The sequence below is a fragment of the Schistocerca gregaria genome, chromosome 4 (assembly GCF_023897955.1).
Source record: "Schistocerca gregaria isolate iqSchGreg1 chromosome 4, iqSchGreg1.2, whole genome shotgun sequence".
In the NCBI taxonomy this organism is placed as follows: Eukaryota; Metazoa; Arthropoda; class Insecta; order Orthoptera; family Acrididae; genus Schistocerca; species Schistocerca gregaria.
The window spans coordinates 473553144-473568196 of record NC_064923.1 but is presented as its reverse complement, the minus strand read 5'-3'; the positions used below and the strand labels follow the sequence as shown (position 1 = coordinate 473568196).

General features: G+C 43.5%; 1 protein-coding gene across 5 annotated transcripts in view; it reads left to right on the top strand.

Annotated features, from left to right (window-relative positions):
* Window positions 1-15053, top strand: part of LOC126267309 (kalirin) — a 2010890-nt gene that overhangs the window by 267128 nt on the left and 1728709 nt on the right. For all 5 annotated transcript variants that reach the window (XM_049972405.1, XM_049972404.1, XM_049972401.1 and 2 more), the window contains exon 3: window positions 9808-9906. The gene's annotated coding sequence lies outside the window, so the exon portion shown is untranslated. The remainder of the gene's footprint in view (window positions 1-9807; window positions 9907-15053) is intronic.

The window sequence follows — 15053 nt, the reverse complement described above, 5'->3', positions numbered from 1 at the left end:
CAGCCCACTAGAGTAGGCTGTCTTATCGGGTACGTAGTTAATGGAAGAGTTACGTGCGCAGCCGGAGACCTTCTGTGCCAGATGTGCAGAAAGCGTGGCTGCCCGTCGTCTGTTCCTTACAGCCCGAGGACATTTCTGAAGCAGAACTGCGTCGGCGAACATTAATGCAAACGAATTTCTCTTTCGAAGTTCATGTACGAAACTATGCATTCACACCTTTGTAACGGCCTTATCGCAGAATATTTGTTTACGTACTGCCTAACACATTGCGACGTACACGCGATTTGTTATTTTAATTCTATTAACGTCATTACAGCAGATGCACCTGTTCAGTACATGCCTCACGCCTTCGAGTTTTTGATATCTCATCTTTATTCTGTCGCTGTTTCTATTCAGGCAAAAGTTATTGTTCGAACAAGTTCCTGATATCTGATTTTGTTTTGCTAAAAGTTCATGATATTGTAAAATTTCTGAGCATTTACTAAAATTTGTAGCAACAAGATATTTGATCTCGACGTTGCTGCTTTTTTTTAATTTTATTTTTTTGAAATTGTACACAGTGTGCAATTCTAACAAGGGAACCTCCCCATCGCACCCCCCTCAGATTTAGTTATAAGTTGTCACAGTGGATAAGCCTTGAAAAACTGAACACAGATCAATCGAGAAAACAGGAAGAAGTTGTGTGGAAGTATGAAAAAAGTAAGCAAAATATACAAACTGAGTAGTCTATGCATATGATATGCAACATCATGGACAGCATGAGCTCACGAGCGCCGTGGTCCCGTGGTTAGCGTTAGCAGCTGCAGTACGAGAGGTCATTGGTTCAAGTCTTCCCTCGAGTGAAAATTTAAATTTTTTATTTTCAGATAATTATTATCTGTCCGTCCGTCCGTCCGTCCGATGCGATCACTTTTTTGGGAGTGATTATCACATCCACAAGAAAACCTAAATCGGGCAAGGTAGAAGAATCTTTTTACCCATTCGTCAAGTGTACAAGTTAGGCGGGTCGACAACATATGCCGTCACCAGTGTCGTATAGAATATATCAGACGTGTTTTCCTGTGGAGGAATCGGTTGACCTATGACCTTGCGATCAAACTTTTTCGGTTCCCATTGGATAGGCACGTCCCTTCGTCTACTAACTGCACGGTTTAGCGGTGCGGTCGCAAAACACAGATACTAAACTTATTACAGTGAACAGAGACGTCAATGAACGAACGGACAGATAATAATTTTCTGAAAATAAAAAAATTTCACTCGAGGGAAGACTTGATGCAAGGACCTCTCGTACTACATTTGCTCACGCTAACCACGGGACCACGGCGCTCATGAGCTCATATTCTCAGAGATGTTGCATATCATATGCATAGACTACTCAGTTTGTGTATTTTGCTTATTTTTTTCATAGTTCCACACAACGTCTTCCTGTTTTCTCGATTGATCTGTGTTCAGTTTTTCAAGGCCTATCCACTGTGCCAACTTATAACTAAATCTGAGGGGGGTGCGATGGGGAGGTTCCCTTGTAAGTGAAGAACATCTGTACAGTAGTCTTGTTATTCTTGTGTGGGCCATGTTCCGGGTACTACCGGATCGGTATTGGTTGGTTCTCATATATACACAGACTACCGAGATCCAATCAATACCGAATCATACCGAGAACCAAGTAATACCGAATCAGTAGTGGCAGGAACATGGTCCACACAAGAATAACAAGACTACTGTACGTTGTTCGACATGCAAACATTTTATATGTAAGAATCACTCAACGCGCCAAATAGTTTGTGATTGCTGTCGTCTGAGAGTAGATGGGGAAATGGAAGTGCAGAGCGAATGATATTTAGTGTTTTCACGTTTATAATGTGTAAATATTTTTTCCCGTTTCTGTTTCTATTTCCTCGTAATCATGCATTGTAGGAAACACGAGAACACATCTTTTCTTCTTTGGCATATAGGATACCCGGGTGCAATCGTCGCGGAATCCAAACAGCGAAGAGCCCCTTTCTCGGGATTTCAGATCCAGAAAGCCTGGGGGGATGTCTTTTTTGTTCTTTTCCATTGTACCAAGAAGAAACTGCGTCAATGGATAGCTGGTGTAGTGGTCATATTTCTGTGAGAACCTAAGATGGTCTGACCCAGTCGCTTGACTATGTCGAACAGTTTGTTCGATGTAAAGTACGAACTTTGTTTGCCGCAGTCTGTCTCAAAATGTTCTAATGTCGCACATGGCATAGAGTTTCAGGCCGTAGTTTGCCGGCTTGGCAGGCATTTATTGGCTGAAACTACATCGACCTCGAAAGGGAAGCAGCATTTCATCAGTGGTCACATATTTTGATAGGGAGTAATTGTTTTTACAGTTACTTTCAGAATTCCTGTATATCTCCCTAATGGCTGCTAATTTATCATACTTTCCTTGTGTTCCCCTGGCCGCCCTCTCATGATACCTCATGCTTCTTAGTAGGAACATAAAACTGTTACCTGAAAATGCAGCTCGGCAGGCCATCATCCCTGTATCATTATGCTTCGAAGCTCGTCGGGCATTGCCGCGACTAGTTTTGTTGAGAGCGATGAAGAACAGATCTCACGAATAGCTTTCATTCCCGAAGAAGAAGTAAACCTAGCATCTCTTTCCCTCGAATACTGAATTGTACATCTTCGTTCTCAAATATATAGATTTGTGTAACCAACAATTTTGTCAATCATACTCGTACGAAAGAATCTCGTAAACGCGACCAGTTCCGAGGAAATATTTGCGCCCGCGCGTGTTGGTCGTGGCAATACTTTTATGGTTTTTTTTTTCATTTCATTTTATTCGACAGAAATAAGGAACTGCTTATCCAACGTCTTTCCCCATATTTTCCGACGTAAAAATAATCATGATTGCCTTGAATATCATTTAAGGAATCGGAATGTTCGTCCCCGAATTGTTCCGAGTCGCTACTGTAGCAATTCACGTTCACACTTCCTTCCTCCCCTTCATTTTCATCGGTGAAGTCGCATGGAGGCTCTAACCCTTCCATTTTCGTCCTCCGACAGTGCACGAATTATTTGACGTATGACTTCATCATATATATTGTCCCTATTCTTAGAAAAGCGAAAGGCAGCAAAGACTTAATTATGTGCATTGCACTTATCGCGATATGCAGCGACCGTTAGGACAAACAACGGTAAAAAAGGGAGATACGACAAAGTAAATAAGCACATGATTGACCGGGCGCGGTGTGGAGTATAGTCTGCGTGATGTATAGTCAGTGAAACTATCCGTTGAACTGAAAACAAGGAAGAAGGAGACAGACACGTACAACACTTGGAAAGGCGAACCTGAGAATCCCTATAAACTGAAAGTGAGGGGACTAAGGACTAACACATACTTACGCGAACGCTGGGTTGTAACACCCTATGCCGTCGCGTGATGTTTGTAGGGTCAAAGGCAGATTGAAAATTTCCGTGTTCCGGTCGGTATTCGGTCCCGAGACCTCTCGGCTTCCAGGCACATGCTTTACGAGTAGGCTGACTCATTACTGCGTGAAAGCTAGCTTCCTATGGGGCCTTAACGATTAACGTGTGCAAAGTTGTCATAATATCCTAGCTGAGCAGTGTAAGGAACTCTTTAAATTTGCAGTCGATTATATATTTCTTCTCTCGTGTAAAAACAATGAAATACTTTTAATATTTTTTCTAAGAACGCTATAAGTGGTTTATTTGCCGTTTATATTGTTCAAGGAAACTCCTTTGTTCGTGCCTATACTTGGTAAGTTTATTCATATTGACCTGAGGGTTATATCCGTCAAGCAAAATGGAGCAGAATAGCGTGGTTAAGGTGTTCGTAGCGCTTGTCGAGATATCGCTTCAGCCTTCCTGCAGATCCAGTATAGGCCAATGTAGAGCTGATCGATCATCGATTTCGTTTCCGTGCAGTTTCCCTTCGGAAACGACGTTTCTAGCAAGGGCAGCCGGAAGACGCGGCCCGCGCAGGTCCATAACTGTTCTTTTATTCATGCTCGCGTTTGCGGCCGCGGCGGCAGATTTATTTGTGACGCGGTTGTCGCGCCCCGCACGCCACGGGCGGTTATTCCTAGCCTAGCAGTCTGCTTGAAATTCAAATGCGGCGCGCACTCACAGCGGCGATTATTGCGTGGCACGTGTTGCCGGCGAGTTCCTCAGCTGGATCTGTCTGGCAGGCGTCACTGATTGCCAATTACCGACCCGCCGGGCAGTATTCAGGGGATCCGGTCGTGGTGTGCTGTGATGGCAGCTAACCCAAGCTTGAAAGGTGCACTGCCGAAACTCTCATAGGTTTCCGTAATTTGAAGTAAGTTACGAGCGCCCAACATGACCAGGGTTGAGCGCAATAGCCTGCTAGCATCAGGCAATGATGAAAGCATTGTGGTCCTTTCTGTTGACAAGGGCAATGCAGCGGTAATTATAGAATACGCGGGCTATGATACGAACATGTGCGCGCTACTGGACGAAGAGAGTTACCGGAAACTTCCACGCGACCCATCGTCGACAGTAGTATGAAAGGCATCTGAAATTCTCAAGCGTTAGTCAGTGGAAGACAGTATGCTGAAGAATCTTCTCCCACAGGCTGCTAGACCATCTGCTGGTTGCGCTTCGCTGAAGATCCACAAGGATGGGATGACATTCTGCCTCATCGTATACACCACTGGTTCACTGGCATACAAGTTGGCGAAATACTTGAGCAGTCTCCTCGCTACACATGTGGGACACTGCGAACATCGCATTGAAAACCCAGCAGATTTCATCAGCCGACTTAATCGTCTTCAAAATCGTTCAAATGGCTCTGAGCACTATGGGACTTCAGTCCCCTAAAACTTAGAAATAATTAAACCTAACTAACCTAAGGACATCACACACATCCATGCCCGAGGCAGGATTCGAACCTGCGACCGTAGCGGTCGCGCGGTTCCAGACTGTAGCGCCTAGAACCGCTCGGCCATCCCGGCCGGCTGACCGTTTTCGACTTACTGACAAGGATGGGAAAAACCGACGGGTTAAAACCGATACCGGTATTTTTGGCATCTGTTTGGTCTCGGTTATAACGCTTTTTTTATACAAATAGCCGAGCATAAGCCCGAGCCGGCCGGGGTAGCCGAGCGGTTCTAGGCGCCTCGGACATGGGTGTGTGTGACGTTCTTAGGTTTAAATAGTTCTAAGTTCTAGGGGACTGATGACCTCAGCAGTTAAGTCCCATAGTACTCAGAGCCATTTGAACCATTTTTTGAAAAGCCCGAGTTGTCAATCAGCCATAGCAGCAGAGCTACAATTTTCGTTTTTCAGTAAACCCTTTTTAAAAAGTGGTAATTTGCATTCGTTTGAAATACTGCGTTACTACAGAAAATGGGAAAAGCGATCGATGTTATTTTAACAACAATGCCGACAGAAATGAGCAACAAACACAGCTTAAGAATTGGCACAGCATTGCTGAGACAGTAATGCCCCTGTTATCGTGTGTCGTGGGATTTGGCACGCGCGCACATGCTGTGTGCAAGTCTTGGACTTCTCATGGTCTGAGCGCTCCCTGTCGTCGCCGGACATGCGTGGTATTGCAGAATGACATCAGCCATAGTCTGGAATTTTTTTTTGTGAAGTACAATGCTTCATTTCCTTTAAAAGATTAAAGATATGGGTGCCACTTCTATGAAATAATAAAAAGAGAAAGGAAGTTATGGTAACGGTAATAAATTAAAATCTTAACAATAATTCATCGAGAGTATACAATAGAAATAGAAAGTAGCTGATCTGCTACCTGTGTCTATATAATATGCCTTTATCTGCTTGTAGCCCTTGGAAACGGACAAATTAAGACGAAAAATAGCAACACGAAAAATAGAATTTTTCAACTTCAGTTTCCACCCTTTGGCACGGACTATTCATAACGCCCAAATAATGATATGCTTCCTGTTTACGATATGATGTTTTAGCGGGTATCCAAAACATCAGAACTAACAGGTACTCCTGATTTGTTGTAGTATTCAAACATTTATTACTTTTAGAGAAAATCATGGAATGGAAGACGGACCAATTTAATTTACTCTTTTGATTCAATATATGTTGAAACTGAGTCAAAATTTCTCAGTTTGTCTCCGATTTCTACGTTTGTTTGCAGAAAATAACATGAATAAAAAACCGAAAATCGGTTATTTAAGAACCAGGTTATTTTGAGCGATTTTTATCGCACTGGTTAAAAAGGCAAGGAAAAAAACGATATAACCGAAAACTGATTGTTCCAGTGACAACCGCCATCCCTATGTTAGTGTGTGTAATATTATGGTCAGTTTTGACGTTATGGCGCTGTTTACGAATGTGCCTATTAAATACTCTTTGGAGATAGTATTCCAGTTCTTTGAAAGTGACTTGGTCGAGCTACTTAGACACACACTTACGTTTCCTTATTTTCTGTACTCCGGCTAGTATTACGACCAGACTAACGGCGCTGCAATGGGTAGCCCGTTAGCTCCACCTCTTGCAAACCTATTCATGGAGAATATTGAGGATATTGCTTTAGACACGGCCCCATTAAAGCCTAGTTGTTTCTGTTGATACATCTGCGACACGTTCGTCATTTGGCCTCCACGGAATACCTCAACTGCATTCACAGTAACATAAAGTTCATCATGCAGATAGGAAAAGACAAAACATTGCCCTTTCTCGACGTGCTTGTCCGGCGCAAACGAAATAGATGCCTAGGCCACAGCTTCTATAGAAAACTCACTCATACCGATAGGTACATGCACCTCAACAGCGGCACAGAAGCGCATTGTATTACAAACATAGGTGCATCGTGCAAGAATACCAGTCGCTTTTAACCTTACCAAGAGTTGAGCCACCTACGTAAAGTCTTCGAGAACATTGGCTACAATGTTCATCAACATGAATGAAATGATTTCAAGTAGATATCACTATAAGACCACAGATGAGGAGCTGGGAAAGGAACTTGCTCTCTTGTCGTGCTGTGGCTCCGTGTCGGACAAGATCAGCCGCCTACAGGAAACACACAAGATCAAATCGATCTTCGGACCTCCGCCAAAAATCCGTCAACTTCTGAGGCAAATTAAAAGACGCAGCACGTCCCAGAACACCTGGGGTCTACAAGATGTCTTGCGAGTGTGGCCAGTCTTACATCGGACAAACAGTACGTACCGTGGAACAACGCAGGGAAGGCGTGAAAGGTTTTATTGCTTACGCCACCCCAAGAAATCTAATTTAGCTGAAGATGCTGTAGGAAACGGACACCTGATAAAATTTGACGAAATATCCGACATAGCTCCCACTAACGACTTGTGAGACTCTGTGATTAAAGAAGACATTGAAATAAAACTCACAGATAACACCCTATTAGAGTGGCCCGCAGCTCAGTGCGGCGTGGGATCCAGTGATCCCGCGATTGAAGCGGGCACATTGAACACAGATTCAACATATGTCCACATATGGTGATGCCGCAAGCACCAGCGACGTCACAACTGATAGCTTGAATTTATAAACGGACTACGAGCAGCGCACTGGCAGCCATACCACTTGAAAATGCCCAAAGAGTGCTTGACCGAAAACTGATGTAATTTTAATCATTTGCCGTCTTTTTAAACCCGAGAAATTTCTATTCAAGAGCCTGTTGGCTGCATTCTCATCTTTGGCTGCGTACGGATTACTTCGGCATGTTGGCAGGGGGAGAGGACATAGACGTCTGCAAGGAGGAGCAAGGGGAGGGAGGGCACTTGCTTCCCCCGCCCTCTCTTTCGAATTTGGAGAACAGAAATTTCATTCGTATCTTGAGTGAATAACCATCAGTTCTCTAGGATAAAATAACTTTTTTGTGGCATCTATAAAAATTAGCTCTTGTGGCTTTACTTGTCTCAAAACTAACCAACTCATTTATATCAAAAATGAAATTTTTAGAGTGTCGCCTCCCCGTGAAATAATTGCTGCGAACGCGCGTGTGATCCATTTGTTATGCTGTAAAGCAAATTTGTTTGAACACTACAGTTAACCCATTGGCTTAGACAGCCGGCTCTCAGCCGTTCGCAGTTTTCGAATCCGTTATTACATTGGCGGCTGTGATAATGGGCCGAGCAGCTATAGCTTCTTCTTAGTGTTTCTTCTTTTCTGCTAATAGATGGCATGACACGTTGTACACCGTTGGAAAACTGAGAAATCGATCTGTTTAGAGGTGTATTACATACTCGATTTCTTTCAATATTTTGCTGGTTCATGTTTTTGTTAGGTTTATCCCCCAATTCCATGAAGAAAACGCCCTTCAGAAACTGTGTAGTGTGCAAAGCAAGGAAGAAGAAAAGTGATACACGGTATGAGTGTGAGAAATGTGAAGTGGGGTTGCACATCCCTCTGTTTTTTCGGGCATACTACACCAACAAAAACTTGTAAAACAATATTATATTCACTCCTCATCACTTCAGTAAATAGTAGGGATAGATTTGTAAAGAATTCCTATTAAAAATATATAATTTTGAGAAAAGTGAATAAGATAAAATATACTGATTTTCGTAAATTTAAATAGTAAATATAAGTTCGACTATGGGGAAAAATAGTAGTAAGTCAGCGGGTTAATAGACTTGGTGGTGTCCTTGACGTCCTCCCACCTTCGAACCTACTTATACAGCCACTTAGAAGGAGATCTACAGTTCAACAGCTCTACAGCTCCAAAACACGGTGCCACTTGGCATTTTTCGCGTCGTTAGAGATGAAAGAAGCGATATGTAACAGAAAAAATCGCATAACCAACATGTAACATAAACCCTAACAAGTTGGTGTTATGCAACCCGGCACGCGTGTAGGTGAAGTAGCGCTGCCTGCTTAAGGCGACGCTACTGTGCAGCGGGCACGGTCCTCGGTAAAAGCATGCGTGCGTGCGTGCCTGGCGCGACGTTTGTGTGACGTGAGCGAGGTCGTAGCGAGAAGGCCGCGCGGAGGCGGAGGCAGCGGCAGCGGCGGCGAGCGGCAGATGTCGGCCGCAGCTGCCGTGTCCTGTGTCTGTGTCCGCATCCGGTGTCGCTTTCAGCCGAGCCGCTGCGCGCCAAAACCGCCGGCCAGCATACAGCGTATCGTACACTACCGTGGCCGGCTCTCGATGCGTTCGGAAGGTGAACAACATACTGCAAGTACTACAGCATAGAACACGTTCAGTTGTTTATGACGCGCTACATTTCTTCTTTTTCTCCCTCTCCCTTCCCCCCTCTCTCACTCTTTCCAGTAAAACCTCGAAATTCTTCACGTCACTCTGGTGTCCTACAAGCTAACAAGCACAGAATAACCCACCAGCAGCTTTGACGGACAAAACCACTCTGTTAAACGCACCCAAACACGTTCGCCCCAACAAGCACAGAATAACACATCAACAGCTTAGGCTGACAAAACCATGCTGTTATAAGCACCCAAACACGTTCGCTTACCAGAAAAACTATGGTGCGCTCCTCCCTAAACCGCTATCGTTTTATGGTTGTAGCTCCACGACTGTGCGTTTCAGAACTGTAATCGTTTCGGAACTTTTGTTCGATCCGATGTCCCCCACCATGTTCTGATCTACTTATAATAATGTTTTTCTCCGTCGTCTTTATAAGGCAACGCAATAACGACAACGATTATTTGCAACAGAATTTGTCATATTTTGAGCTTAAGAAAATAGTAATTCTTTCAACATCACACTCCTCATGCCTTTTGGCAGCAATTTTTATTGGTCACAGGAGACGTAATTTACCACTAGAGTTTGTATTCTATCGAATGTTTTCTGGTTCTGTTGAAGTGTAATGAGATGTTTCTTGTTTCGTTTCACAGGAGCAGTAATCAACGAGCGCAGTGATTTTTCGCAAGCGATCGAGCGACGCAGTTGCAGGCTGAATACTACCAGCATCGGCGGCCCCGGGTGGCTGAGAGGCAAGTGGAATAACTGCTTCTGAATAAATGTTTCACGTCTTTCCCCTTCTACAACAAGATTATCGACAATTACATAATTTTAAACAGAAAAAAATGTTAGTCCTACAGCGTGATATGAGTCCTCCGGGCCCATACATGGCTTACGTCAATTTTGGATGTACTGCTCACTCTTCATATAAGGAAGTCCGTATTTGGTCCTTGAAGGTTAAAACGAAGGTCGCGCCCATTCTCTCAGTTAAAATATATGAGTCGTACGCGTGGAAGCGAACCAATTTAGCAGCCAGTACTCCCATATACTGCACCACAACGGCAGCCATGTTGAAAACATGATGAATAGTGATAGTTCGTGGTAGTTTCACTTCTGTAATCAGTACTACATTGCCTGACGAAAAAGTGCAGGACCTAAAAGAAGGGGATGAAACGAAACGAAACTTCAAGGGTTGAGAGCCGCGCGGAGTGGCCAGCCGATTAGAGGCGCCATGTCACGAATCGTGCGGCCCCTCCAGCTGGAGGTTCGAGTCCTCCTTCGGGCATGGGTGTGTGTGTGTTGTCCTTAGCGTAAGTTAGGTTAAGTTAAAGTAGTGTTTAAGTCTACGGACCGATGACCTCAGCAGTTAGGTCCCTTATGATTTCACACACATTTGAAGAGGGATTGAGAAGATATGTAATGTTGTTTCAGTGATTATAAATTCGAATCAGATTCACAGAAGTTGGAATCAGGAGCCCACTTATCAGCATGGCGTTGAATCTCCTCTGGCCTGGACGCATACACTGATTAGGTTGGGAAGCGAGTCACGAAGCCGGTGTATTCTCTCCTAAGGCAGTCTGGCCCACAACTACTGTAAGTGGTCCGTGATCTCCTCGGGCTGACGTCCGTGTTGGTCCCACACATGTTCTGCCGGGGACAGATCTGGGAATCTTGATTGGCACAGGGGTAATTAAACATCACGCGAACAATTCGTAGAGACTTGCGCCGTGTTTGGAAGAGCGTCCTCTTTTCAATAACGGCACCATAATCCTGTCTCGTAAGAGCTACCACATAAGGATGCAGGATGTCCGTGACGTACCGTTGTACCATCAGAGTTTCGTTATATTCACTATCAGCCGCCATACCCGATAGCTTCCCGCTCTATGACGCCAGGAGCAACACCGCTGTGCCTCTCCGAAACATTGGAAAACTGGGAACACTCTCCAGGTCGCCGCTGTTCTCGCCAATGATGATCACTCGGAGTATGCAGGACCACGATTCATCGCTGAACACAATGTGAGGCCATCCATTAGTAATCTGTGCTTCCGGGTCAGGTCACCACTCAAGGCGCAGCCGTTTCCGTTGTGGTGTTAACAGCAGCCTACGCTTGGGACTGCTGAAGGTCTCCAGCTAATATGGCGGGATAACACAGAATGTTGTTGAGAGTCAGTTATTTGTTCGCGGATGGAAGGCCCAGATGAAAAGACGTTTGGTTCACAGTATCCCGATCCCCCCTTGTGGTGGTCGGACGTATGCGACACTCGACGGCGAGTGTGCCTGTCCTCACGTTCCTATGCAGTCCGTCATCGTGCCACTGTCACATCTAAATGCCCTACAAATTTGGGTAGTGCACGATTCGATCAACCGCCCACATGGAGCTACACAGTCAGGTCTCTTTCGAACTCTTTCAGGTGCCGGTAATGCTGTCTCACACGAATACGCGGCATCTGTGTGTTCTTCACAGTGATCTCTCAACATCTGAGGGTTTTCAGGATTCTTATACAGGGTGTCACAAAAAGGTACGGCCAAACTTTCAGGAAACATTCCTCACACACAAATAAAGAAAAGATGTTATGTGGACATGTGTCCGAAACGCTTAATTTCCATTTTAGAGCTCATTTTAGTTTCGTCAGCATGTTCTTCCGCCTACGCTTAATGGAGCACGTTATCATGATTTCATATGGGATACTGTACCTGTGCTGCTAGAACATGTGCCTTTACAAGTATGACACAACATGTGGTTCATGCACGATGGAGCTCCTGCACATTTCAGTCGAAGTGTTCATACGCTTCTCAACAACAGATTCGGTGACCGATGGATTGGTAGACACGGACCAATTCCTCCTGACCTCAACCTTCTTGACTTTCATTTATGGGGGCATTTGAAAGCTCTTGTCTACGCCACCCCGGTACCAAATGTAGAGACTCTTAGTGCTCGTATTGTGGACGGCTGTGATACAACACGTCATTCTCCAGGGCTGCATCAGTGCATCAGGGATTCCATGCGACGGAGGGTGGATGCATGTACCCTCGCTAACGGAGGACATTTTGAACTTTTCCTGTAACAAAGTGTGTAAAGTCACGCTGGTACGTTCTGTTGCTGTGTGTTTCCATTCCATGATTAATGTGATTTGAAGAGAAGTAATAAAATGAGCTCTAACATGGAAAGTAAGCGTTTCCGGACACATGTTCACATAAGATAATTTCTTTCTTTGTGTGTGAGGAATGTTTCCTGAAAGTTTGGCCGTACCTTTTTGTAACACCCTGTATATACTACCAGATCAGACGCCAACACTTAACACGAGCAACACTAATGCACTCATGTGGCAGTTCTACCTCTGAAAGAAAATTTTAAATGTAATTATTTTCATACCTGACAACGGTGTGTGTGTGTGTGTGTGTGTGTGTGTGTGTGTGTGTGTGTGTGTGGTCATCTGGGTGCTTCACTTTTTTTCTTTCTTTTTTTTTTTTTTTTTGTCAGGCAATGTACGACTGTTAAGTTTATAGAACGAACAGTTTATTCAGAAACTAACCGCTACACTGTGGCAGAGCGATTTCTCCTGTATATCCGTTCTTCCAAGAATTCTAGTACAACAAAGTGTTCTGATAGGTTGGGAAAGTAGGAGGGAGACACTGGAAGAATTTAGGCTGTAAGAACAGGTCATGAGTCGTGCCTGGATAGCTCAGTCGGTAACAGCGTCCCGCAGCAAGCTAACTTCCGGGTTTGAGTGCCGATCCGTAATTAATTTGTCAGACTTTTGTGTTTTTGCCCTGAATTTCAGAGAGTTTGAGGCAAATTATTGATGCTACTAAATAGCTAGCTGATTTATTAAGGCACTGGTTTAGTAAAATAATAGCGCACATTCGAGAGAATGTTAAAATGACTAACTGCGAACTGCGAGTACATTGCATTGGACAATGACGTAAGATAAATTTAGCAATGAAGACGAATGAATAATTACATATTCAACTCTCGTGTTTCTCACGGGTTTGGTCTGCGCAGTTAGTGAACGAGACGTAACTGTAATTTAAAATTTTGTCCGCTGAAAGCACAATGAGAACAATTTTTACGCGGACGTCCGAACGTAAAGACTGTCCCACCTCTGACATTTGTAAGTCCGTACGGCGTAAGCTCAAAGGCATACAATTTTTTTTATATAAAAACGCTAATGCGGACATAATAAATTGTAGCGACAGCATCTAGCTCTATATTCACTTCTATGTGAGCACTAAAAACAATTTCAATGTAAGATAGAACTTAGAGATTAAAAATACGATGAGCTGCTGGCAGTTAATTTATTAAAAAACTGTTTTGTTACTGAACTCACTCTTCATGTCACACATGGAAATTCGACATGTGTTAATTATGAAAGAGATTACCTTGTACTGTTTGGAATATATTTGGGCAAGAAGTGAATCAGTTGATTGTGATAACAGCATTCACCTTTCTCCCTGCAGCAGCTGTGAAAATTACCAGTTGAAATTAATATTTGAAAATTTGAACGCTCCGTATTCAGATGACAGCCTCAAAAATTTACTTACTAGCGCAACCAGTGTCCACATGTAGACAGTGGATTCGCTTTGCAGTTAGACCGTTGACTGTCCATAACGAAGTTGTCTTGATTGGAATACCATAATATGAAGGAGTGTTTAATTAAAGATTAACGTATTTCTGATTATTCACTAGAGCGTTTTCAGTGAAGGCAAAGATCCACGTTTAACTTCCGGTGTAGCATTAAACTCTGATGGTTACCATTGTACGTCGTGAAAAATTCAGAGCAAGTCACATATTATTCAACGCGTGAAACCGAAATAATTTTCAAGACTCTCTTGCCTCTCCCTCACGGAAGGTACGAAGAATGTCCGAGAGAGAAACAAATCTTCTAGTTCGGCTTAACATCATAATGGATAGGTGAGGTGCTAAAACATTGCGAAATTAGCTTGGTACCTTAAATGAATGAAGTCAGATGAAATGAAAATAAACTACCAGTTTGAGTTCAAATTTTGGAGACAGCTGGACGAATAAGCCAGTATCGATTGATATTTCTGCGAAGTACGTAGTGCTCGGAAAAAAATACGTGACTAGATACAAGCTCATTTAAGTTCGAAATTGTGGGCCTCCATACTTAATTCACTGTAAACATGACACTGGTCGCCGAAATTTCGTTTCCGCGCAGAGACGCCACAATTCTATCAACATCATTAAATTTATTCTAAATATGTAAGATGACAGAGTGCAAATTACGAAAAGAAGGTCACGTCCTAAAGAAGTAGTAACATAATGTAGGTATCCCATAGACGGTATTTCTGAAGTGTTATTTGGCGGCCATTTCTGTCAGATGAAAAAGGCCCGTTTAAATCTGTAAAAACGACATTTGTTGCTTAGATCATCTACCTGCTTGGGTTTTAGAAGTTACCAGATAAAAAGATTGATTATGTGTGAACGGTAACATAGGAAACGAATTAAGAAATGAAATCTACTAAGTTCAAACGAACTTCTCTTTTTTTGGGTGGGATGGTGTCAAGTATTTCTCGTAGAGTAACAGATTGTTAACCAACAAAAGTACCAGTTTACTTCTAATTGTTGATAGATGCCGCGCGGGATTAGCCGAGCGGTCTGGGGGGGCTGCAGTCATGGACTGTGTAGCTGGTCCCGGCAGAGATTCGAGTCCTCCCTCGGGCATGGGTGTGTGTGTTTATCCTTAGGATAATTTAGGTTATGTAGTGTGTAAGCTTAGGGACTGATGACCTTAGCAGTTGAGTCCCATAGGTTTTCACACACATTTGAACTTTTTTGTTGTTGTTGATAGATTACTGCGTGACATACCTTCACTAGAAATAATATCTGGGTACGATATAGTTTCTCTGTGTCTCTCATTCTTGGGCGTAGTCATCACGA